Raw genomic sequence first — 27,256 nt, 5'->3', positions numbered from 1 at the left:
ATCTGTTCCTGCTACACAGACACCCTGAATTGCCAGGTTTCTTTCTTTACTGTCTAAGATTTTTTACTTACCCTTACACTTTTCTGAGCTGCCCATAAATAACCAATAAATATATTTTCTGTTTAGGTTAGCCAGAGCCTGTTTCTGTGGCTTGAAAGCAACAGAAATTGCACATACACATCTGCCTTAATTTTCTATGCTTAAGAAGCTCCGCGTACATGGAATACCTTTCTGTCCTTTTAATTCACCAAGTTTATTTCTCACCCAAGGTCTTTGCTCATTCTACTGACTGTGTCAAAGATACTTTTCTCCACATCTTTATAAAGAACCTCCTTCTCACTCAACCATCATCCTTCAGAAGGCTTCTTCTCGCCACCCTTTCCCATTATCCTTCATCTCTCCTGCACCTCCTTGCCCATTGCCACATTATCCTGGGTTATTGTGCTGACTGCCTTTAACTCTATATTATCCTTGATGTTTATATACCTTGACTATAATTTATTTCTCCTAACATAAAGTAAGTTTCATAAGAAGGGGCAATTCATACTGATGAAGGTGTCAATTCTCTAAGAAGACAACAATCCACTATGATAGTTGGAAATTTCAGTGCCTCTCTATCAGTAAATGACAACTCCAGCAGGCAGAAAATTGTAAGAATGTGGTTGAATTGAATAGCCCCATTAATCAACTGAATATAATTGACATTTATAGAATACTTCATAAAATAACAGCAAAATATATATTCTTCTCCAGCTTATCTGGGTCATTTATCAAGATAGATCACATTCTTGGCCATAAAAATACCTAATAAATTTAAAAGAATAGAAATCATAAAAATATGTTCTCACACCACAATGGATTTAAACTAGAAATCAATAACAGAAAGATAGATGGAAACCCCATATATTCTGAGATTAAATGACACATTCCCATATAGTATGTACAAAGAAGTCTTAAGAGAAATTTAAAGATATTTTGAATTAAATGAAAGCACAATTTTAACTTTGTGGGATGCTATAAAAGCAGTGCTTAGAAAGAAATTTATGGTGAATGTATTTTTATTAAATTCATACATTGAAACTAAGAAAGATCTAAAATCAATAATCTAAATTACCACCTTGGGAAACTGGAAAAAGAATAGCAAATTAAATCCAAGGTAAGCAGAATAAAAGAAACAATAAAAATTAGAGAAGAAATCAATGAAATTGAAAACAAAAGTCAAGAGATAAAATTGATTAAACCAAAAATTGTTTCTTTAACAAGATAAATCAATAAACTTCTAATCAACCTAATTAAGACAAAAAAGATAAATTACTAATAACAGAAAGGGAACAAAAGGCAAATCCCTTTAGAGTTAGCTGACTATAGGTCTGGTATATACCTTATCATGTAGAAAAATACACGTAGTAGTTATTCAATAATTTATGTTGTATTAAAAATCAATCATCTTTAATTTCTTAATTTATAAATTTTTCTATAATAAAAATGTATCCTTTTATAATGTAAACACAAAAATATTCTGTAACTGATGAATATCAGAGGGAAGGGATCAGGGAAAAGCTTAACCAAAGAATTTCCATGCACATATGCATAACCCATGGACACAAACAATAGTGCAGTAGGTCTGGGAGGGAGGAACAGTGATGGGTAGAGGGAGTCAATGGAGGACAAAAGAGGACATCTGTAATATTTTAAACAATAAATATAAATTTTTAAAAATAAAAAAAATAAACAAAACAAACAAAATGCAATAGTTAATTAGTCAATAGTTAATGCAGGTAAGAAGCAGCACTGAGACAATGAAAATATTAAGGAACCTGACAATTATGCACTTTTTTTTCTTTTTCCTTTTTGTTTTCAGAACAACAAAAATTTGAGCAAACCCATGTCAAATTAACTTGATATGTAAATATAGAAAAATAAGGTCATTGGCTTATTAATAGCTCTTAAATTAAAATTAAGTGGTTGAAGGAAGTCTACAAATGAAAAGTTAAAAAAAGTTTCACCTGTTTATCAGAAAAATCAGAAAAGAGTATTCTAAAAAGTAGAAAGAGTGTTGTGTAAGATGTAAATCATAAAAAAGATCAGTTAAGCTTATTAGCTTGGGAGCAAAATAATATATACTATGACTCCTCTGAGTATGTAGACTACCATTGCCCTTGAGAGAATACTGAGAACATTTCTAAATGCCAGTAAAAGCATCATTAAATTATCTAAATATGGGGTTTGGGAAAAGTAGAGACACTGGCAACCTGAGAAAATACAGCAAGCTTATAAGAAAGGATAGATGCATCCCTAATGTTCATAGCAGCACAATTTACAATAGCTAAGATTTGGAAACAGCCTAAACAGCAGATGTTTGGATTAAAAAGTGTGGTACATATACACAATGGAATACTACACTATTAATAAAAGCCTATGTGGTTGTGAGGCCCGCAAGCCGTGATGCTTTCATGCTGTAACAAGCGATCACCAGGAGGCTACATGTGCAGCGGGCATGTGTGGGTGGACGGGGCTGCGTGCATGGCGTAGAGGCAGGTCCCGCAGCTCCATGTGGTGAGGCCGGGAGTCTCGCTGCTCCGTGCAGCATGGAGGCGGATCCTGCAGCTTCAGCCTACCTCTTTGGGGCAATCTATTGAGGAGCCCCAGATGGTGGGTGGGGCCTACCTCTTTGGGGTGATTGACCGCGGGGCTTCCACACTGTGAGAGGGCACAAGGCAGGCTGGGGGACCCTTCCTCCAGTGCACGAATTTCATGCACTAGGCCTCTAGTGCTGCTATAAAAAAGAAAGAACTCTTACCAATTGCAACAGCATGGATGGACCTGGAGAGCATTATGCTAAGTGAAATAAGTCAGTCTGAGAAAGATAAGTATCACATGATCTCACCCATTTGTGGAATATAATGAAGAACATATATGATGAACAAAAATAGATTGAGACAGAAAAGCATCAAACCTCAGAGGGAAGGTTGGGGGAGGGGACATAAGAGATCAACCAAAGGACTTGTATGCATGCATATAAACATAACCAATGGACACAGACAGTAGGGAGATGAGGGCTTGTGCTGGGGGTTGGGAGAGGGTGGGGAGAAGTTAATGGAGGGAAAGGGAGACATATGAAAAACTTCCAATACTAAAGAAATTTTAAAAATAGGTCTTGAAAAAGTTTTAGAAATAATAATGAGGCAAAAATTGATTTTGTGTAAAACAATTTTCTATACTAGAGAGGAAGAAAGTATGAGTTTGTGGTCAGAGAGAAACTCATTTTCTTGGCCATTTGTAAGAACACATGTAGACCCATGAGGACCTGAAAGTGGCTGGGGTGGCTGAAGGCTTGCCTGTGCTGTCTCAGCCTCAGCACCAGAAAAACTCTTCTCTCTCCTCACGTGGGCATGACACACACCAACCGGGCATTTTCCTCAGGCAGCTGGCCGAGAGGCACAGCATTCCTCCTCACAGTACTCCCAACCCTCCAAACAAGTTAAAAATTAATAGCCGGGCACATAAAAGTAGACATGAATTAAACATTTAGTATGTCAGCGATATCCTTGGTCCCTTTATTTGGTCCTTTTTACCATAATCACATTCCTTTATGACCTGCTTTGGCATTGAAAAACTGTAGAATGGTTCAGAATTTTTGTTAATGTATTTTTCCTCTTTCTTTGAACACCATTGAAATGTATTTTCTCTTGAGACCTCTAACCTTGCAGGTGGGAAAAAGTTTAATTATCATGCAATGGATTGTAACAATTTTAAGTGTATAGTTTGATGAGCTTTGACAAATGTAAATACCGATAGAACTGTCATGCTCACCAATAGACAGAACACCTCCATAACCCCAAAAGTTCCCGTGTGCCCCTTCTCAGCAGAGCTCCTCCTCTCTCTGCCTCTCTCTCATTCCCAGGCGACCACTGCTCTCATTTCTACCACAGTGAATTCATTTGCCAGTTCCAGAAACACATGCCAATGGAATCATCCACGGGGTTGCTCTTCCAGGTTAGGTTTCTTTCACTCAGCATAATATTTGTATTTTGTATTTAAAGACTTACCCATGTTATACTAATACTTCATTCTACTGTATTTTTTAGTAGTGCGTTCTATTATGAATTTAGAGATATTTACTTTTTACTCACCTATTGATGAACATTTATGCTTTTTCCAGTGTGGGTCTATCATAAATAAGGATTTTATTAACATACTAGAGGCTCAGCCGAAACCGGTTTGGCTCAGTGGATAGAGCGTCGGTCTGTGGACTGAAAGGTCCCAGGTTCGATTCCGGTCAAGGGCATGTACCTGGGTTGCGGGCACATCCCCAGTGGGAGATGTGCAGGAGGCAGCTGATCGATGTTTCTCTCTCATCGATGTTTCTAACTCTCTATCTCTCTCCCTTCCTCTCTGTAAAAAATCAATAAAATATATTAAAAAAAAAAAAACATACTAGAGGCTCAGTGCACAAAAATTCATGCAACGGGAGGGGGTTACCTCAGCCCTGCCTGCCCCCCTCTCACAGTCCAAGAGCCCTCAGGGGATGTCCTACTGACAGGAGCAGGCCTAAGTCACAGTCTGGCCTCCCTCTGCAGGAGGTGACCAGGCTGATCAGGGGAAGGCGCTGCCCCCATGCAGCCGTGGAGGCTCAAGGCTGCCATGAGCCTCGGGCCTTGCAGCCACTGTGGCTTTGTCCTGATGGACATCTGGATGGATGTCTGGAAGATGTCCACCCTAATTAGCATATTACCCTTTTATTAGTATAGATTTGAACAAAACTGTTTATAAAACATACGCTTTTATTTATTTTGAGCAAATATTTAGGAGTATGATTGCTAAAACATAGGATAGATAATTGCTTAACTTAATGAGAAACTCTAAAATAAATTTATATTTTATACTTTATGGTAGACAATATAATGTGTCTATGTCCTAATCCCCAGAATTTGTAAATATGTTGCCTTATAGAACAACCAGGATTTTGTAGATATAATTAGGTTAAGTTTCTAGAGATGGATTATCTGGGGACGGGGGGGGAAGGGGGGGTTGCCCAAAGTAAATACAAGGAATTTCTTCTAAGAGAAAGGCAAGAGAATCAAAATCAGAGAACGGAGATACGATGATGAGAAAAGAGGTTGGAGATGGAGGGAAGAAACAGCCAAAGAATATAGGCTGTCTTTGCGTAAATCCAGATTTTCATTTGGCATTATTTTCCTTAAGTGTTAGATTTTTTAAAATCATTTCATTTAGTGTAGGTCAGTTTGGGATAATTCTCTCAGCTTTGTTTTTCAGAAGGAATCTTATTTTTCTTTCAATTTTAAAGTGGCTTTTCTTTGTTGAATTTAGAATTCTCACTTGACAATTTCTGTATAATGTGTTACAAGATAATTTAAAAATTTAGTCTTTGTTACTATTTTTCAGAAATGTGATTATGACATGACTTTGTGTGTGTGTGTGTGTGTGTGTGTGTGTGTGTGTGTGTGTTCTACTTGGAGTTTACTGAGATTCTGAATTAATAGGTTTATACTTGGTATCAAATTTGGAAAAATGTTGGCATTAGTTCTTCATTTTTGCTCCTTTCTGTTTGGGATTCTGATTATACATGTATTGGACCTGTTGATATTACTACATGGGTCAGTAAGGCTCTGTTCACTTTATGGTGGTATTTTTCTTCTCTATGTATTTCAGTTTTTATAATTTCTACTAGAGGCCCAGTGCACAAAAATTTGTGCACTCGGGGGGCATGGGGAGTCCCTCAGCTCAGCCTGTGCCCTCTCGCAGTCTGGGACTCCTCAGGGGATGACCACCTGCTGGCTTAGGCCCGCTCCCCAGGGGATTGGGACTATGATGGCAATCAGACATCCCTCTGGCATCCCGGCAGCCCCTTGGGGGATGTCCACTTGCCAGCAGGAAGCAGGCCTAAACTGCAGTCAGACATCCTTAGCGCTGCTGAGGAGGCAGGAGAGGCTCCCACCACCACCACTGTACTGTCAGCCATCAGCCTGGCTTGTGGCTGAGCAGAGCTCCTCTCATGTGAGAGCGCCCTGACCATCAGAGGGCAGCTTCTGCATTGAGTGTCTGCCCCCTGGTGGTCAGTTTGTGTCATAGTTGATCAGTCATTCCCAGTCCTTCTGCTGTTAGGATCAGTTTCCATATTACCCTTTTATTATATAGGATAGAGGTCTGGTGCACGGGTGGGGGCCGGCTGGTTTGCCGTGAAGGGTGTCCCGGATTAGGGTGGGGGTCCTGCTTGGGTGCTTGGCCAGCCTGGATGATGGGATGATGGCTGTTTGCAGCTGGTGCACACCCTTCAGGGTGGGGGTCCTCACTGGGGTGCCTGGCCAGTCTGGGTGAGGGGCTGAGGGCTGTTTTCAGGCTGGTTGGTGACTGAAACTCCCATCCTCTCCTTTTTTCTTTTCTTTTTTTATTCTGGGATTAATTTACCTTCTGTAGCTGTCACTGGAGCTGAGAGCAGGCTCCAGTTCTGAGGCTGTTGCCGGCTGAAAGCAGGGTTTGTTTAGATTCTATAATTGAAACTCTGTTGCCATCACTGGCCGCTCTAAGCTCTGAGGCCGCGCTGGCTGAAAGCAGGTTTCTGGGGTTTGTTTAGGTTCTATAATTGCAACATTGTTTCATCCGGAGCTCAGAGCTGAGCTGCGGCAGTCGGGGAACGTTGACTTCCTCCATCACTGGAGTAAGCAAGCCTCATGCTCATGTTCGCTTCAGCTGCCTGGCTGTCGGCCGCCATCTTGGCTGGCAGTTAATTTGCATATCTCACTGATTAGCCAATGGGAAGGGTAGCGAAGTTATGGTTAATTACCATCTTTCTCTTTTATTAGATAGGATTAGTGTGTTATTAAGTGTGCTGATTTTTTGAACGTTTTTATTAACCCATTTAATTAAGTTTCATTTTCTATAATGAATTTTTGTAATATTATGCTTTTTATGCCTGTAGCTTCCATTTCTCTCCCCATTCTTTAGTTCTTGAACATATTTTTATTAGGTCATTTAAAAATGTTAATTTTAGCCCTGGCAAGTGTAGCCCATGGTTAGAGCAATGGTTTGGCCAGGCACCAAGCGGTCTCAAGATTGTTTCCCGGGTAAGGGCATGTACCTGGGTTGCAGGTTCAATCCCCGGTCCTGGTCACAGCAAGTACAGAAGGAAACCCATAGACGTGTATTTCTCACATCTCTCTCACTCACCCTCTGTCTCTATGTTTCTCTCTCTCTTCCTCCCTCCCTCCTTTCCATGCTCTCTAAAGAAAGCAGTATCCTCGGGTGAGGATTAACAACAAAATACTATTTTATATCTCTGTCATGTCTGTGCCAGTTTCTGTTGACTAACTTGTTCCATGGTTATGAGTCACATATTTCTCATCATTACTAGGAATTTTTGATTTGACATTGCATATTGTAAACACAACATTGATGATTTGTGAATTCTGTTACCTTTTTATTAGAAAAATATTTAACTTTGTTCTGATGGGCAATTAAATTATATATGAATCAGTCTGGTTGTTCTAAGTTGTATTTTTAATTTAGTTATGGTGGGCCTAGGAAAGCTTTATAATACAGGGCTAGTTTAGCCCTACTACCAATGCATGGTTGTTCTGAGGTCTTTACTGAGCACCCTCCATAATTAAATAAGAAATGTTTACCGAAACCAGTTTGGCTCAGTGGCTAGAGCATCGGCCTGCGGACTGAAAGGTCCCAGGTTCGATTCCGGTCAAGGGCATGCACCTGGGTTGTGAGCACATCCCCAGTAGGAGATGTGCAGGAGGCAGCTAATCGATGTTTCTCTCTCATCGATGTTTCTAACTCTCTATCTCTCTCCCTTCCTCTCTGTAAAAAATCAATAAAATATATATTTTTTAAAAAAAGAAATGTTCACGCTGATGGGTTAGAACTCGGTGTCTTGCAGCCCTGTGGGAATTGTTTAGCTTATTGCTTTGCAGTCATTCTTTATTGGCCTATGGAGTTCCCCATAGACATGCATGCCACAGAATTTAGTGATCATTTCTGACCAGTATTCTTGGACGCTTTCTCCATTTAGCACTCTTATCCTAATTATTCTGAAATTCAACCAACTTATCTTTCCTGAATTCTGATCTCCCACTCCTAAACTTAGTAAAATTTTTGTACTCTGTGTTACCCTGCACTGTGTACTGAAACGTTTTCAGCCAGAAAGCTGAGGTGATTGTAGATATCACCTCCTTTTTTCCTTTCCCTCAGGGATCACAGTTTTGCAATGACTGTTTCCCTATGTTTGAAAATAGTTGTCTAAATACTTTGTCTAGTTACTTTAGATGTTCACAGCAATTGGGCGAGACATGCTAGTTACTTCACCATGGTCAGAAATGGAATTATAATTATGCTTTATTGGCTAATTTCAAAATCTCAGTCATTGCTCTATTTCATTTACTGCCTGTTTTCCTCTATGTTATGCATTACATTTTCCTGCATATATTTATGTTTGGTAGTTATTTATTTTATATTGTAATTTTTAAGTAATATGTTGAAGAGCCTGAATCTTTTACTTCCCTCTAAATTATGTTAAATTTTATTTTATCAGACTGTTACTAGTAAGTTATTTTGATTTTATTGAAGCTTGAATTTAAGTTATACTTTATTTAGGGCAATCTATTTGGTTTTTTTTGTTTCTTTTTCCCCCCCCTGTTACTCTCAGAAAGAATTTTTTAGTTCTAGTATATGGGTTTTAATTATAAGACACGACCCTTCTGGGAATTCCATGGAAAGTTCAAGATGATCACCAAGGTCCTGTACTTTGACCTGAAGTGAACATAAAACTGTCTCTGTGAGCCAGGAGCAGCTGGGCCTCTGGTCAGAGCTTCCTGCAGAACTGCTGCTGCCCCTGGACTGCATGGGATTTCACCCTGGGTGTGAAGGTTCCGATATTAACCACAGATTGATGGATTTCTCTGGTCCCAGGATTTCTTTCCTCAAATTCCAGCTGCAAAGGCCATCCTTAAACTTCAGCATCTGTCCACCCAATCCAATGGTACCACAGCTTTCTCCTGGGTCTGTGTCTCCTACACACATTATGAGCTGGAGGGTTTTCCTTAGGTGATCACACCTGGTATGGTTTCCTTGGTCAAAACTTATAGAATCTCCAGTTTTGCCTAATTTTTCCTGTGTTTTGCATGTATTGACTTCAGTGTATTTATTTATTACTAGAGGCCTAGTGCATGAAAATTCATGCACTGGAGAGGGGTTCCCTCAGCCCGGCCTGCCTCCTCTCACAGTCCAGGAGCCCTCAGGGGCGGGAGGTGAACCGGCGATCAGGGGAAGGCGACGCCCCATCACACCTCTGCTGCTGCCACTGCCAGCAGCACAAGCCTTGGGCGGCCCTGGTTACCTGAGCCTCGGGCGGCCCTGGGTGGCTGGGGGCTGAGGGGACTGGTGGACTCTGGAGGCAGGCGCACAGAGTGGCCGGGTCCTCCTGGGGGCAGGCCCTGCCTTGCCACACGCCTGCCACCCTGGTGGGGCTGAGCGGACTGGCCGCCGTCATCTTGTGGCTGTGGGCATTGCCATCTTTGAAGGTATGGCAGTCAATTAGCATATTCCCTCCTTATTGGCTGTGGGTGCCGCCATCTTTGCAATGGCATGAGTGTCAATTAGAATATTCCCTCTTTATTAGATAAGGTTTTTAGCAGGGATGTTAGTACATTACTAGAAGGGGAAGTTGCTTTTTTGTTTGGCTGGGTTTTGTGTTTTTTGTTTTTGTTTGTTTGGTTTGTTTTTGTCCTTGTTTTTTGGTTGGACTATACTAGATGATCAAATGTAAGGACATATTTTTTATGTCCTATTTTCTTTACCCTTTTCAAGCAGTTAACATTCCTGACGTCTAGTACTAACTTACCTTTTTTTTTTTTTTTAAGAAACTTTTTTTTTTTTAATATATTTTATTGATTTTTTACAGAGAGGAAGGGAGAGAGATAGAGAGATAGAAACATCGATGAGAGAGAAACATTGATCAGCTGCCTCCTGCACATCTCCCACTGGGGATGTGCCCGCAACCAAGGTACATGCCCTTGACCAGAATCGAACCTGGGACCTTTCAGTCCGCAGGCCGACGCTCTATCCACTGAGCCAAACTGGTTTTGGCTAGTACTAACTTATCTTAAATCTTAAATATCTCTTTAGGTATTTTGTCTGTGAAGGCCTTTTTTTTTTTTTTTTTTTTTTTTTTTTTTTTTTTTTTGGAAATAATGGATATTAGTGATTCAGTACCATTTCTCAAATGAGGTTAGAAGTTAGTGTATTAGGGTTTGATAAGTTAGTTCATAAGTAAAACTAGATATCTATGAGTGACCAATGCCACCAATAAGCTTATTATTTTTATTTAGTTTTTGAACCTTGAGAATACTCCTCAGGCATTGCTGAACATGTTTATGCTTTCTTGCTTTCTTCCATTCATTTACTTAACTAACACTTATTATGTGCCTACTAAGTGTCAGGTACTATTTCAGATGCTGTGAATTAACTGTTGATAGTGAACAGCTCCAGAATACATACTGGAATATGCATAGTCTATAGTGAGCAAGACAGACAAAAAATAAATCAAGCCAATAAATGTTTGTTATATTAGATAAGCGCTATGAAAAAAGTAAATCATTGTAAGAGACTAGAAATGACAGATGTTATTTTATTTAGAGTAGCCAAAGAAGGCCTCTTTGAAGAAGTAATTAAATGGAGGTCAGGCTGGGAAAAGAAGAAGAAAAATAAGAAGGAGAAGGAAGAGGAGGGGGAAAGAAGAGGAAGAAAAAATGCAAATAACTAAGAAAGAGGATTCCAGACACAGGAACAAATAGGTAAGCCCTTAAGGATGGATTTGTGTGACTGAAATATTGAAAAGATAACTTGGAGGCCAATGGGATTGAGATAAAATAAATAAAGGCCAATGGGGAGACAATGGAAGTAAGAAGGGGCCCAGTTGGTGTGGCTCAGAGGTTGAGCATCATTTCATGCACCAAAAGGTCACTGGTTCCATGCCAGGTCAGGGCATATGCCAGTTTTCTGGCTTGATCCCTGGCAGGGGGCATTCAGGAGGTAGCTAATGGATGTTTCTCTCTCATCCATGTTTCTATCTCTGTCTACCTCTCCTTCCCTCTCGCTCTACAAATAAATAAAACATATTTTTTAAAAAAGTAGGCAAACATTAGGTTATATTGGTCATGATAAGGTATTAGGATCTAACAAGTGTGATATGAAGTCACTGCAGCATTAACAACACAAGTATTATATAATCTGATTTACATTTTTAACAAATTTTTGCTGCTGAGTGAAGAATGGACTACGTGTATATGAGCAGCATGCTTAGGAGGTTATTTTCTTCAGGAAGTCACTATATTGGACTAATCAAAAGGTAATAGTAACCTTGGCCAAAGGGAAAATGATCAGAAAATTAAGTGGCGGTTCTTCCCCTACTCCTGCCACCAACCCCTCCAAAACCCTTAGCATGTTTCAAAGGTCTTTTTTCTTTCTGGTTTATGATATCAGAGAGTTGCATCAATTTATGTCTTGTTTTCAGAGAATCTGGGTGCACAATAGTAGTATATAATGGAAAATAAAGTTGCTTTATTATTCATAAAACTTCTGAGTAGGATTCTAGTTAAAATAAAATGGGAGCAGAGAAATGTAAACCTTATTTACAAAATACAAATTATTTTAAAGCTAATCCTATATAATAAAAACCTAATATGCTAAGTGTCTGACCATTCAACCTTGTGACCAGTTGCTATGATGTGCACTGACCACCAGGGGGTAGACTCTCTGACCCATAGATTAGCTTGCTGCTGGGGTCTGGCCAATCGGACTGAGCGAGACTGGCCAAACTCGCCCTGGAGCCCTCCTGTGGTCCCTCCCCGGCCCTGATCATGCACTGGTGGGGTTCCTCGGCCTGGCCTGCACCCTCTTGCAATCCGGTACCCCTGGGTATGTCGCAGAGCCAGTTTCAGCCCGATCCCCCCAAGCCAGGCCGAGGGACCCCACTGGTGCACAAATCCATGCACTGGGCATCTAGTATATAATAATACACATGTGAAGATAGTTATAGTACAGAAGCTTTGGTTAGTGAGACAAGGGAAAGCTATCCCCTTATGCTGTAAAAATACCTATACAAGTTTCCACATGAATGTTTTACTTTCTCAACCACTCTTTGTTGAGAATCTCATTGAAGCTGACTTAAGAATTTTGGATTTTAGCTTAACCTTTACTTTGGAAATTAAATGGGATAGAAATTTCTATAATTGGAAACTGCCTGGACATTCTATTTAGGACTAAATGGTTTGTGTAAGTGAAGGAGGCCAAGGAGGATAGATATCAAATTGGCTCAGCAACCACTAATGGAATACCCACTGGTTCTATGCACAAGAACTGCCTCACAGGGAAATACAAATATCCATCTTAAGATAAATCATATGTCAAGTTTTTAATTTAAAAAAAAAATCCTACGACAAAAAGTCAGGTGTCATTTAGCACAGGGAGAAAATAAATCTTGGAGGACTGGTCATTTATTTCCCTTTAGTTTTCCTCTGATTTCCACCCAATATGCAATAAGTACATGCTATTCAAAATCACGGTCTAATTACTGGTTAGGCGGTGGTTAAGATGTTTATCTGTGAACTCCATTTCAGAGACCTTAAACTGCAGAGTGGTGAGCCCTCAGCTATTGATAGTGGCAATGATTGCCCGGGGAAGGAAGCCGCTGAGATAAGTTTCCTAATGCTGGCCAGCCCCCAGCTCCGGCAGCTTTCTGCTGAGAGCAGAGCAAGCTTCTGCTGATCCTCCAGGGAGCATCCCAGATAAGACTCTTGGGGGTGAGGGGAATCTGTGCAAAATTTTCTATTTTATCTTTTCTCTCAGATACCTCACCCAGCTCCTCCTCAAAGGGTCTCTGAACACTTCCTTGCAGACAGGAAATGGCCCTTGCTTTCCTTGTGAGTGATGGATTTTCATAACAGAGGCGCAGTATAATGATTCGCCATGGTTTTTGTTTTCTAGCCTGATGAAAACAATTTGCAAGTTTCACATTTTCCTAAAGCAAATGGAACTGAGACTGGAAAATTATATAGCAGATTTTACGTTTTTTTTTTGTTTTGTTTTGGTTTGGTTTGGCTTTTCAGTTCCATGTGATATTTCTCAGTTACATTTTTTTTCTTGAGATCCCATGAAGGAGAAAACCGAGGTGTTAAGAGAATGCACTCAGAGCCTTACTCTAACAGGAAATGCTGGGAGATGTGCTCTCCACATAGTAAGAGAACAGAAGAAAGAGATTAAGAATGGATCTGCCTTTTGTTATTATGCTTGTTTTTATTTTGTTCATTTTCACATCTAGCTAGACATCCATTCGCTAGTGTTTTAGCATTTCTATAAAATAAAAAAGGAAGAAGACCAAGTCTCTGCTGCATGCATAAGTGGATGTGATGGTTGGAAGGAAGTGAAGAGCAATACCTCTCTACCTCCCTCCTGTGCAGATAATGTTTAATTACTGGATAGATCAAACAAACAGGTAAGTGCCAGTGTTTAGCTTCTCTTTGCGTTACTAATTCAACAGGTGGCCCATGGATGGGCAGCGTCAGCATATTCTGAAAGCTTACTACACATTTAGAATCTCTGGGCCCACCCCAGACATACTGACTCGGAAATTCTGGGGAAGACCTAGAAATTTGTTTTTCAAACTCTCCACATGAGTCTTATACTAGTATATACTAAATTTTGGGAAGCTCTGTTTAGATATATCGAAGTGTGCATAGAAAGGCCAAGTTTTTGTATTTTTAAGAACTTCTTGGGGTTATGCTGCTGCTGCTGTCCCATACACCATATTTTGAGTAATGGAATTCTAATGAACATATACATAACTCTGAAATTATTTTCCTTTTTTTCTCCCTTTCCCCCATTTTTAGCTTTCTATCCCACACCACTCTCTCCTTACTGGTTTATTGAATAGTTGGAATCCAGCAGGCTGCAAATATAAAAGTTTTCTTTTATCAATTATTTCTGCCTGCAAACCAACTCTTCTGAATCTCTCTCCCGTTTAGCTCATTCTTACCCTGTAAGCTAGGCCCAGCAAGCAGGAGAGTTAATCTGGTTGTATGTCCTATCTTCTAGTGTGGATGGAATTCTGCATTGTTAGTGGGAGTGGAGTTTTGGGGGTTCTGATTAATAACAAATTTCCAGAGGCGTCCACAGGAGGATGAGATGTGGTAGAAAGAGAAAGCTTTATTTGCGTGGAATTACATCCTTCAGTTTGTAAATTCCCATTTCCCTTAATCCAGTCCTGGAAGATGTGCAGCTGGGGATTCAGCAGAGCTAGAAGCAAAGCCAGTGTTCAGAGTCTCCTTTCCATTGGGGAGCTGGGTCCGGTGTAGCATCAGGCTAGTTATAGTCTATCAGTGTGTGGGGTCCACGTGGCCATGAGCCATTGGGTGGCTGCAGGGGTGCAGGAGAGTGAGAGTCCCACAGACCAGGAGCATGAACCAAGAAGCAAAAGAGCAAGAGAGAGAACTCCTTTGTTTAGGAGATGATGTATCTCATAACTTCCCACTTGCAGTGGCCACGCCTATTCTAGCCAATGACCTGTTCCCAGGTCTGGCTGACAAACAAATATATTCCCCACGTCACCCAGACTTTACTGGGCAGGCCTATACTATTTGCCTTCCCTTTGCTCCTTCCCTACTAATTAATAACCAAGTTATTTACAATATAAAAATATTTAAATATGTCATCTTAATTTCTTGTATTACTTGTATTCTACCATAATGCTACCCGTGTATAAGTGGAGTCACTAACCGAAAGTCCATCTCTTGATGCTTACCACAAATCAATTTCTTTGGAACACATACTTGCATCATTATGTTAAATAAAATAGGAATAATAATAGTATCTAGACCACTTCTTAACATACTTTGAGGGACTCATCAGCAGGTACTTGCAAGTTCTCTGTAGACAATATGGTTACTTAATACTTCTTTGACACCATATCTGATACATAGATGTCCATTGCCAGGCAACGGGAAAGATCCTGCCTTACACACATTGTCCTCTTTCTCAAATTGCTTTCAACATACCCAAGGCATCGCATGACTTACTCTGAGGGTAGCCCCCGCCTTCATGTAAGTATCACTAGTTAAGGAGAGAATTGTAACAAAAGGAGCTACGGCCGAGCCTTACTTTGAGGCACCGGGCGCTCAGAGGATTCTAAAGGAGACAGTGGCAGAAAAGTATTCTGGGGGAAGAGACAAAACCCACCGTTATCTTCCTTCTTTGAGAAACTACTCATTTAAGAAGTAAAATGAATCACTGTGAATAGTCCTGGTTATACACTGTAGGAAGCTTCTTCCTTTAGAGCATTTGTAGAGAGCATTTGAGAGCAGAAAAGCATATTAAACATCAAACACAATCCCCTTTTTAAAAAATAAATCAAATGTATTCATGAATCACTTTAATGGGCATTTATTAGGAGGCTTGTATTGGCAAGAGACGGAGTTTTAAGATGCCTTACTCAGAAATCCTAGCGGTTAATGAGGGAGTTTACCACATTGGTTCTGCCTGCTTTGTGACTTCAAGTTTACAAAATGTTCCCAAATGGCACTCCATAAAACAGAGCCCCTCATTTGCAAAGCGGGTGTAACCAGCAAAATTAAACAGCACATCTTAAATATTATTAACTGTATGGCCCGTGTAAATTTAAAATTAGTCTTCTAAAAAAGCCATTTCATGCAAGAACATAATGGGCTTAAACTGGAGTTGATTTTGGTATTTAAAAATACACCCGGTTATTTTTAAACGTTGCAGCATTTCTGGTGCAGTTTGAGGATATTGTGGCCAATGAGCATAGCAGCCCACATTACTCTTGACAGGCAGCTGCTCCTTCCAGGAGCCTGGGCCTCTGCTGCCCCTGAAAGTTGCCACAAGGGTGCTCACTCTGATGTAAACACCTGCCCACCGTGCTGGTAATGAGAGTTTATCACACCTGGCATCCCTCTAACAGCTGTAGGGTGACCTGTCAACCATGGGAAAATCCAGACTGATTACCATGAGGTGGAAAGTCTCAAATCCAATCAGCCATCCCATGAGTTATTCAGCCACCTGTACATGGTTAACATCTGTTGTTTGAAGTTTGTGATTGTTTTCTTCTAAAGCAATGCATATTTTTCATTGACCAATGTGAAAAATGGAAGGTGATAATCAATACAGAGAGACATTATGAAAGCATCTCTAATAGAATGAAATTCCCACTGTGAATATTGTCACTTTTAAAGTGCTCATTTGGCTTGAAGATCAGCTATTGAATCTAAATAAAGATTTTAGTAAGCAGCACAGGGGGACTACTGAAGGATAAGTAAAACATGGAATGACTGATAAATATTACAAAGATGTGATAAACACGGTCTCTATCTTAGACAATTCAATCAAAGCAAGAATTATTATACATATGAAAATAAACAATCAAAGATTAACTTTGTACTAACTGGGAATATTATTGCTTCAAAGTACAACATAATTTTCTGAGTTGACAGAGTTGATGAAGGTGACTTCTAGAAAAAGGTGATTTGAGCATACTGGTGGTGTACTGGGCTGCATATCTGGCACTTTGGCCAGGCGGGTCATGCTGTGCTGTCTGTTCCTAAAACACATGGATAGGAAGGTACCGACATCAGGCCAGGCCTTGAGATATGGTCTCATGGCCCCTTCCCAGCACGCAGGCCTTCTTTCTCAGAAGGCCCGGAAGTCTCATTCCAAATCTGGGAGACAAAGGACTGGGAAAAGTATAAATAAAGAGAGTTTCCTCCATATTGGGGGGCCCAGAATTTGAAAGACACATTTTTCTCTGGGCCTCCACAAAATTTAATAATAAAATGTGACCCCTGTAGTCATCGCTGCAGTTCAGCCTCTGCTTCGGCACGGTGCTGTGACTGTGGTCAGCTGGCCAGCTTAATAAAGGCTCTTAAATTTAAATTCTGAGTTGGTGGTCTATCTCGCTAAGTGAACCCATAACAGTGGGGTGGTGAGAGAAGAGAAGAGAGGTGAGCAGCGGATCTGCATTGCATGAAGGCTATAGCACCATGAAAAAGTTGGTTACGTGTGTGGATGTGGAGACGGGTCTGAAGGAAATAAATGCTTCGTGCTAAAGGACAGTGGAAAGGCAATTTACATGGGGAAGGGGAGTCTGATTCCTTTAGAATCAATACAAGTGAAAGAAAAGTCATCCTGAGTTCCTGAAGAAGGTGGACACTGGCTAATGTGATGTGTCAAGGAAGATGAATAAAGAAAGTGTGCAGGGGTGAAAGAGTCTGTGGCACACTTCAGAGTTGTCTTATTGAGAAGATAACAAATAATATAGGCAAAGCACTGCGTGTTTCTCATGTTATGTCTTCATACCTGCCTGCCAAAATACTTCCAGAATCGGAAAGATGTGAGGGTACAGCTTGTTTCAAATAGGTTTGTGGTATGGTTTGAAGCGGCATGTCAAAGCATAACGTTTATTTGATATCTTATGTTTTACTATAAAAATACAGCAGACTTTTATCTGATCTACAGTATATCCTGGCTGATTTTTTAAAATATGAAAGTCCAAAACAAGAAAGCATTTTTTAGCCCTAACTCCCTCCCTTTTTTAAAAAAGTTCAATCAATCCTATATAATAAAAGGCTAATATGCAAATCAGCCAAACGGCAGAACGACCAATCACTATGATGCGCACTGACCACCAGGGGGCAGATGCTCAATGCAGGAGCTGCCCCCTGGTGGTCAGTGTGCTCCCATAGGGGGAGTGCTGCTCAGCCAGAAGCCGGGCTCATGGCTGGTAAGACTGTCCCACCTCTGCAGCAGCGCTAAGGATGTCCAACTGACAGCTTAGGCCCACTCTCCTAAGCCGTCACTTGGATATTCTCCAAGGGCTCCTGGACTGCTAAAGGGCGCAGGCCAGGCTGAGGACTGCCCCCCTCCAGTGCACAGATTTCATGCACAGGGCCTCTAGTAAAATATAAATATATTCTTTTATGACTCTGCCTCACATGTCGCCAGCTACCTCACTGTGTGAAGAGTAGGCTATCAACTCTTGAGACATATTCCATTCTTGGTAGGGAGTTATCTCATTGCATCTCCCAAGCATTGTTGAAAGGAGAAACCTCTCCTGTCCTCCAGACCTCAATCAAGTTCTAGCAATGATACCTGTAGACCAAACAAACAATGGGAATCTATTATCACAGACTCATTTACAATAAACAGTGATGAGATTTAGCACACAAATGAGGGTTTATATCAAACTGAAAACCTCGTTTCTTGTTATTGTTGTCATTTTTGCCTATTGTGATTTTATCCTGATTTCTAATCGGTATCTACATTTGGGTGGCCCACCTAATTGCCCACTTCCATTTGCAAAGTAAAATGTTGTATCTGTCTTATATGATCATGTCCTTGTAATTTTGTGTCCTAGGATTCCTTGCTTGGCTCCTATAGTCATCCCCTGATGACAGAGCTAAGAATAATATTTTTTTTTAAATCAGAGTGTGAAAACTGTACTATGTGTCCTTGAGCCAAAATATATAAAAGATCAGACATTTTATTTTTCAATTGGCATTAAGTTTATCTGTGGGTATTTTCAGAATCCTTGTACTTCTGGTTCTGTTTTTTGATACCAACAACTATTTCTCCAAAAGACATGTCTACTTATTTCTGTGAGACTTTTTCAACTCCACATTTATACCTTCTTAACTTTGAATTATGAGATAAGACTGTGTGCACATTTTAGACAACACTTTTCACTTCCAAGAATTTTATATTAACTTATAGTTTGTATAACAGTGTAGGAGAGTGAAACCATTTTCCAAAGGGTTTCTACACTGGATATCATAATTTTTATTTTTATTTCTTTAGTTTTTGAAAACCTGAACAATAATAAACAATGTTTCTCAAAAATGTTTAATGTATATTTATTTAACAACTAGTCTGTTTCATGGGTTTATTGGTCATTTATAATTCTTTTCTATGAAATTTCTGTCCATAGCCTTTGCTGCCTTCTCAAAGCGATGCTTGCCATTTCCTCATTGATTTATCAAGGCCCTACATAACTGTGGATTGAGGAGATGTCCTGTTATATTTGTTTCAAATATTTTGTCTCTGTCTATAGCTTGTGCCCTTTGCATATGGATAAGTCTTGTCAGGTGGATTATTAAAGGCCTATAGTCATTTTTTATGTTTCCTTGATTTTGGGTCTTGCTCAGATTTATGATCCTATTTTAAGGGTGTTTTTAAAGTCATGCATTTTGTTCTAATTAACATATTTTAACATTCTTAAATATTTAAATTCCTTTAGAATTCATGTTCAAGTATATGCTAAGAGTCTCATGCTACACACATACCCACACACACAACCCACATTAACAATTTATAATAAATCAACAAATAATTGTATCAACACTCTTAACACATTGTTTGCGGGTAGTTTTATTGCGCACTAACAGGTGGCGCGGGCCATTTTTGCTAATTTTTTGCGCAAATGGTAACGTTCAGTAAAATTACGATAACTTTAGTTTACGTATTTATACGTTACCCGCATTCTACCGCTAGTCTATAAAAAACTTGTCCTGCGCTCTACTACCAGTCAACGTAAAACGTATAAGTAAAACGTATAAATACATTTCTCACATACAATGTGTTAAAAGACCCTCTTCTAAGCTCAGTCACCTTTATCATATACAAAAAGCTCATATATTTTTTGTTCTGTTTTTATTTATTTGTCCAGATGTGATAAATTTCATAATATTGTAGAAGCAGATATCACTGTCTTATATTTGACATAGTGGAAACATTTATATTTGAATAATAAAATGATATTTGAAATTGATTTCAGATAAACAGGATTCATAATATTCAGAAATTTTTCATATACTCCATTTTTTGATAATTTTATCAAGAATATTTTCTGTATTTTGCCAAATTATTTTTTCAATATTTATTATATATTCAGTTTCTTATATTTGCTAATATGATGACAAATGCTTATTTGTTTTCTTTTTCCAGCTTTATTGGGATATAATCTATAATAATAAAAGCATTATATGCTAATTAGACTGAGCAGCCAAACAACCTTCCAGATGAAGTTGGGGCTGTGAGGGCCAAGGCAAACCACCAAGGCTGTGAGGGCCGAGCCCCTTGCACGAATTTTGTGCATTGGGCCTCTAGTTGACATATAACATTCTGTAACTCAAAGATGTACAACATGTTGATTTGATACATTTATATATTGCAAAATGTTCACCACCATCCTGTTACATAATTAACATTTCCCTTTCTTTCTGAGGACTTTTAAAATCTATTATCTCAGCAATTATTAGCTATCATCACAATACTATACATAAAGCCCCAAAACTTGTTAATCTTAGTACTGGAAGTTTGTACTTTTTTTTACTAATAGTTCCCCAAGCCCCCCACCTCCCAACCCTTGATCACCACCACCCTACTCTGTTTCTCTGAGTTTGAGTGTTTTAGATTCCACATATAAGTGGAACCATGTTGCATTGTCTTCCTCTGTCTGACTTAGTTCCCTTAATGTAACACCTTCAAGGTTTATCAAAGCTGTTGCTAATAACAGGATATCCTACTTTCTCATGGATGAATAATATTCCATTTTACATATATATATATATATATATATATACTTTTTTTTTCTTTATCCATCAATGGACACTTAGATTATTTCCATGTCTTCTTTATTTTGACTAATGGTGCTATGACCATTGGGGTGCAGAAATCTCTTTGAGATAGTGATTTAATTGTCTTTGAATATATACCCAAAAATGGGATTACTGAACTGTCTAGTAGTTTTATTTTTAATTGTTTGGGAAATGTCCATATTGTCTTCTATAGTAGCTGCACCAATTTACATTTTCACCAACAGTACACAAGGGTTCCCTTTCCCCACACCCTAGCGAACACTTGTTAGCTCATCTTTTTTAATGATGGCCATTCTAGCCGGTGTGAGGTGATATCTCACTGTGCTTTTGATTTGCATTTCCCTGATGATTAATACTGTCCAGCAACTTTTCATGTACCTGTTGGCCATTTGTATGTCTTCTTCGGAAAACTATTTATTCAGGTGTTCTGCTTATTTTTAAATCAGTTTTGCTGGTTTTCTTTTGCAGTTGAGTTGTATGAACTCTTTATATTTTTGGGATATTAATCCTTTACAGATATATAATTTGCAAATATTTTATTCCATTCCACGGGTAGCCTTTTCATTTTGTTGATTGTTTATTTTGCTATGCAAAATGTTTTAAATTTGATGTAGTCCCATTTATTTTTTCTTGCTTTTGTACTTTTGGTATCATGTCCTGAAAATCACTTCCAAGACTAATTTTAAAGAGCATTTTCCTTTTTTTTTTTCTTCTAGAGGTTTTATGTTTTCAGGTCTTTTTTTTTTTTAATATATTTTATTGATTTTTTACAGAGAGGAAGGGAGAGAGATAGAGAGTTAGAAACAGCGATGAGAGAGAAACATCGATCAGCTGCCTCCTGCACATCCCCCGCTGGGGATATGCCCACAACCCAGGTACATGCCCTTGACCGGAATCGAACCTGGGACCTTTCAGTCCGCAGGCCGACGCTCTATCCACTGAGCCAATATGTTTTCAGGTCTTATGTTTAAGTCTTTAACTCATTATTTTTCTGAGTTGTATAGAAAAGGAATCCAATTTCACTCTTCTGCATGCAGCAATTCAGTTTTCAACATTATTTATTGAAGAGACTATCCTTTCCCTATTGAGTTTTCTTATGGTAATAAATGTTTGTTTTTTATAGTAAACCATCTTTGAATTGCTAGAATTGAATGTATTTGGTTACATTTTTATTTCTAATGAAGGTATAGAAATACTTGTTTCAAATTTAGATTAATATTTGACTATTATTTAAAATTAATAATTAAAAATAAATGCTTTTTTTTCATGTAGTACCCGTAAAACATGGAATTTTTTTTCAGAATAATACCAAATTTTATGTAACTAGAAAACTTAAATGAAATAGTTACAAAGTCTGAGAATCTCATACACACACACACACACACAGCTAATCACAGCAGTTATGAAAGGAAATAAGGAAATTGACTGATGGGTAAATTTGAGCAAACCATAATTCCCTAAAAATTGTAAAAAATGTGAAACTTTAGTTGGAAACATTCAGATAAACATTAAGAAAACAATAAGATAAACATTCTTTAAAAATTAGCTTTGTGCTTAGGCTATTTCTAAAAAAGAAATCAAAAAAAAAAATCCAAATTGCATTTCTCTGAGATTATGTCACAGTTGCAAGCCCTGTTCACTTCAGCAAAGCTTGGGTGATACTTCTTTCCTAAATGACCTCTCTTGAAGGGCTAATACTATGTGTCCTTGTCCTCTACCTCACCTGCTCATCCTTCCTTATAAAGTCATTTTTGCTTTAGTAGTCTGATTCTGACAAGTGTTGGCACAGGCAGTAATGAGACTGGACTCCAACAGTAGGTCATGAATAGAAGCAATTTTGAAAGCCAGTAATATGTGTTTCAAGGCCTGTCTTGAGGTCATGATTTAGTCTCAGAGTTGGGAGATTAGCCATGTAATAGGAGGACCTGTCCCAGGGCAATTCTGGGCCAGGGCATGATCATCCTGAATAGTAATCTGGTGTTGCTGGTAAATTGACTTGATCTATTGTCCCCTTGGATCAATTTCCTTCTGCATATCATACACACATACACTTTGAACACCTGAGCATGAAGGTAAAGCCAGACATGATCAGGCTTATATGGTGGTCTTTAATTCTGTCTCTTGAGATACAATGCCTTATTTTGAAAATTTTATGCAAAGAAGAATGAGAATATTCAAGGAATAGCAGAGGTTTAACCTTTCCAAACAGAGCATACTTTTTCTTTAGTTCAATTTCCACACTTAATTTAAGGGTTGAAAGTGTCTCATTGTCCTCTAATATGAAACCATTCCCACCGCACTTGTCCAATGTGTTCATTCTTTGGCTGCTGGGGATTCTGGAACTCTCATAAGTGGTCAAATTAAATGAAATAACTGTTTCCAGTCAAATATACCTTTCTTTCCTTTCTCAAAAGTAATATCCAGAGAGAAGCATTTGAGCTATCAAAACATTTTTTATAGGCAGGGAATCTGAAGTAAAACAATGCTTTTGCATTCCTTTGAAATATTAAATATATTCTAAATTAAACTGTTTTCTCTGTCATCTCTTTTTCTCTCTGCCTCTCTATTTTACTCATTTATTTTTTATTTTCTTTCTTCTACTTGGTGTGCACTGTCATGCCTTTTCTCTTAGATGAGAAAGGAATGAGGAATATAGGTTCTGTATTCAGGTTGCAAACACTTACTTCTAACTTTGTCTAATATATATCTTGAGCAAGACATTCAAACTTTATAAATCTCAGTCTTGTGATCTCTAATATGATTATACAAATGCTATGTACATACAAGATTTTTAATGAGAATTAAATAATCCAAGTAAAGCCGATATCAGATATCAGATAATTAATTATTTTATCATTTTTAGCATAAATGAAATTAAGATACATGATAAATTATTTTAACTATTATTAATATTTCTTAAATAAATTGGGAAACATTCCATATTACTTTTTAATATTCCTGAGTAGTTAAATAACAGATAAAGGAAAGAAAGAACTTACCCATAAAATTATTTGACTCCTAATACATTGATTGATTTTTGATGAAATTTTCCATGTATTTTGTGATTGTTTAGTTTCTCAAGTGAATTATAATAATAGTTATTTTAAATTTTAACTAAGTTTCAGATTAATCATTATGAAATTGTATCAAATATCTTTTTTATGATCACTTAGCCTCATTCATTGTCCTACACTCTGAATGCTATTATATATTCATTTTCTCTTTTTCCTTAGAAATATTTGTCAGGTATGTCTGTCTTATTAAACTTCTGGAAGCATTAAAATTTATTTTAGTTATTTTGATGCTTTTAATTTTCTGTTTTTTTTAACTTTTGCTTTTATCTTTACTTATTTTTTTATATGTTCTCTTTAATTTCATTCTCTGTGGCTTTTACCAAACATACTAACCTTAATGCATAATTTAATTTTGTCATTTAAAAATTAAAGACTTTAAGGCTAATAATTTTCTTCTGCATATAGATTAGCTGATTGTCAGTGATTTACCTTTCTCAGTGTAGGTCTTTTAAAAACCTAGACTTTGTTCAAAAAGAGGCCAGAATCTTACTCGAGAACTTCGGATTTAAGTAGCTGAAAGAAAGAAAAAGGAAGAAAGAAAGAAAGAAAGAAAGAAAGAAAGAAAAAAAAAAAAAAAAAAAAAAAAAAAAAAAAAAAAAAGAAAGAAAGAAAGAAAGAAAGAAGGAAGGAAGGAAGGAAGGAAGGAAGGAAGGAAGGAAGGAAGGAAGGAAGGAAAGAAAGAAAGAAAGAAAGAAAGAAAGAAAGAAAGAAAGAAAGAAGAAAGAAAGAAAGAAAGAAAGAAGAAAGAAAGAAAGAAAGAAAGAAAAAAGGAAGGAAGGAAGGAAGAAGGAAGAAAAGAGGAATAAAGAAAAGAAAGAAAGAAAAAAAAAAGAAACAAAAAGAAAGAAAAGAAAGAAAAAGAAAAAAAGAAAGAAAGGAAGAAGGAAGGAGGAAGGAGGAAGGAAGGAAGGAAGGAAGAAAAGAAGAAAGAAAGGAAAGAAGAAAAAAGAAACAAGAAAGAAAGAAAGAAAGCAAGAAAGAAAAGAAAAGAAAGAAAAAAAGAAAAAAAGAAAACCAAAAAGAAAAAAAACGAAATAAACAAAAAAAGACACACTAACGCAAGAAAAAAAAAAGACAAGAAGCAAAAACCGAAATAAAGGAAGACAGTAATCAACAAAGCCCACCTAAAGCACCCCACCACGCCAAAGCCTACATAGCCCTCACCGACAAAAAAGACAAACAAAAACGCAGACACCAAACCGAAAAAAAAACGAACGAAGAAAAAAAGACTCCCCCAGCCCCGCAACGCCAGACTCCCTACCCTCCATCCATCCCACCATCCCTCCCTAACTCCACGAACCATCCTCCCTGCCTGCCTACTCCATTATTCCTTAATTCCGTCCTCAACCCTGTAATTACGCCACTCCTACCCACAAGCTTTATCTGGAGATTAGATTAGAGTGGCCAGTACCCTGGTGGAGTACAGCCACCAACAGTGACATTTCCCCAAATCCATCCCCTAATCTCAATAAGAACAAAGTTACAAGGAAAAAATGCCTTCTCAAAAGACAAACAATAGACAGTTACATTGAAAATATAATGGTTGACTACAATAAAATGCCTATATATTTGAGTTTAATAATTTCAGTTATTTTCATCATTAATTTTAATTTCAGTTGAGATTTTTATCTCATATTAACTTTAACAATCATTTTAAGTAGTTAAAATTTTATTTTTATCTCTATTTCTTATAATTTGTCTTTAATCTTTCTGTTATTGCTTTTCAGTTTATTATATTTGTCCAGAAAATAGAGCCAAAATCCTTTAACTATATTTAGAAATTATTTACATTTTCTTCAGATCCAAACATAAAAGCATTTAAATTTTTTTAACTTTAAAAAAAAAATTCTTGTGAATAAAAAATATAGAACATGCTAATTATGTTATTCAAATAATTTTTATATTAATTCAAATGATACCTTCATGATCTCCCAAAGTCTAAAGTAATTTATTAATATTCTTCACTATGATTGTGGCATTCACATTTTCTTTGTATTTCTAAATTTTTGTCTTATGCCTTTTACAGCTTGTTATAATATAAATATGTTTGATCTTTTCATTGTTTCTGGCTTTCATGATCAAGAAATATTTTTGTCAATCTAATACTTTTGACCTAAATTTCTACTTAATTTATGTATTTGCTTAATACATTGATACATCTTTGCTGTTTATCCTATTACTTAAATGCAACTGGACATTGTTTTTTACTTTGACTTTTAAGAGAAGTATTAACCCATTCACATTTATCATGAGAATTGATATATTTGGTTTTATTTTTAACATCTCTTACACTTTTATTTTAGCAATAATTTTAGTGCAGAATTTCCAAAATTATTAGACTTGCTTGATGCTTTCTCCTATGAAATAAACCAAGAAAATATGTATTTGTGTAGTTTATCAATTCAATTGAAGGATAGACACACTGAAAGTTGAAATTTAGAGCATCCTTTTTCTTTTTAGGTTAAAGTTGTTAAGGTAAAGTTAATTTTTCTACTAGATCTTCCAACAATGAATCTGAATGTTGAGTGAAAAACATTAAGACATTGAACTTTGATGCTAGAGTGAAAGTCAGATGTTAGATGGCTTAGAAAGTCAGATATTATATGTTTTCTCAAATAATGCTAATATATGATCATTTAGAATTTTAAATTTTGGTTGAATTTTTTATATATAAGTTGCTATTTTTTAATCCTCACACGAGGATTTGTTTACTCATTTTAGAGAGAGAGGAATGGGGAGAGAGACATCAATGTGAGAGATAAATATCAATTAGTTGCTTCCCATACAAGCCCTGACATGGGATCAAACCCACAAACTAGGTATGTGCCCTCACCAAGAATCGAGCCCACAACCTTTTGATCTACAGGACGACATTTTGAGACACCTGGTCAGGGTTGTTTATATAAGTTTTTTAAAAAATATTACAAAATTTATGAATACTTAAACACTATCAAATCACCAAATATATTATCTCATTAAATATATTTAGCCCAGCCAGTGTAGCTCAGCGGTTGATCATTGACCCAGGAACCAAGTGGCCCCCAGTTCCATTTCTGGTCAGGGTAACATGCCTAGGTTGCAGGCTGGACCCCATGGCGGGGTGCATTGGGGGGGTTGCAGGAGGTAGTCAATCAATTTTGTTTCTCTCTCATTGATGCTTCTATCTCTTCCTCTTTCTAAAAAAAAAAAAAATCAATAAAAATGTGTTTAAAAAAAAAATATATATATATATATTAGAGACCCGATTCATGAAATTCATGCACTGGGGGGGGGGGGGGTTGTCCCCTCACCCCAGCCTGCACCTTCTCCAATCTGGGACCTCTTGGGGGATGTCCAACAGCCGGATATCCCTCTCACAATCCAGGACCACTGGCTCCTAACTGCTCACCTGCCTGCCTGCCTGATCGCCGCTACTGGCCCCCCCGTCAGTCTGATCACCCCTAACCACCTCTGCCTGCCTGCCTGGTCACCCCCAACTGGCCCCCCTGCCAACCTGGT

The sequence above is a fragment of the Myotis myotis genome, unplaced genomic scaffold (genome assembly GCF_014108235.1).
Source record: "Myotis myotis isolate mMyoMyo1 unplaced genomic scaffold, mMyoMyo1.p scaffold_m19_p_8, whole genome shotgun sequence".
NCBI classification, from domain to species: Eukaryota; Metazoa; Chordata; class Mammalia; order Chiroptera; family Vespertilionidae; genus Myotis; species Myotis myotis.
Note: the sequence above shows the minus strand (reverse complement) of the source record.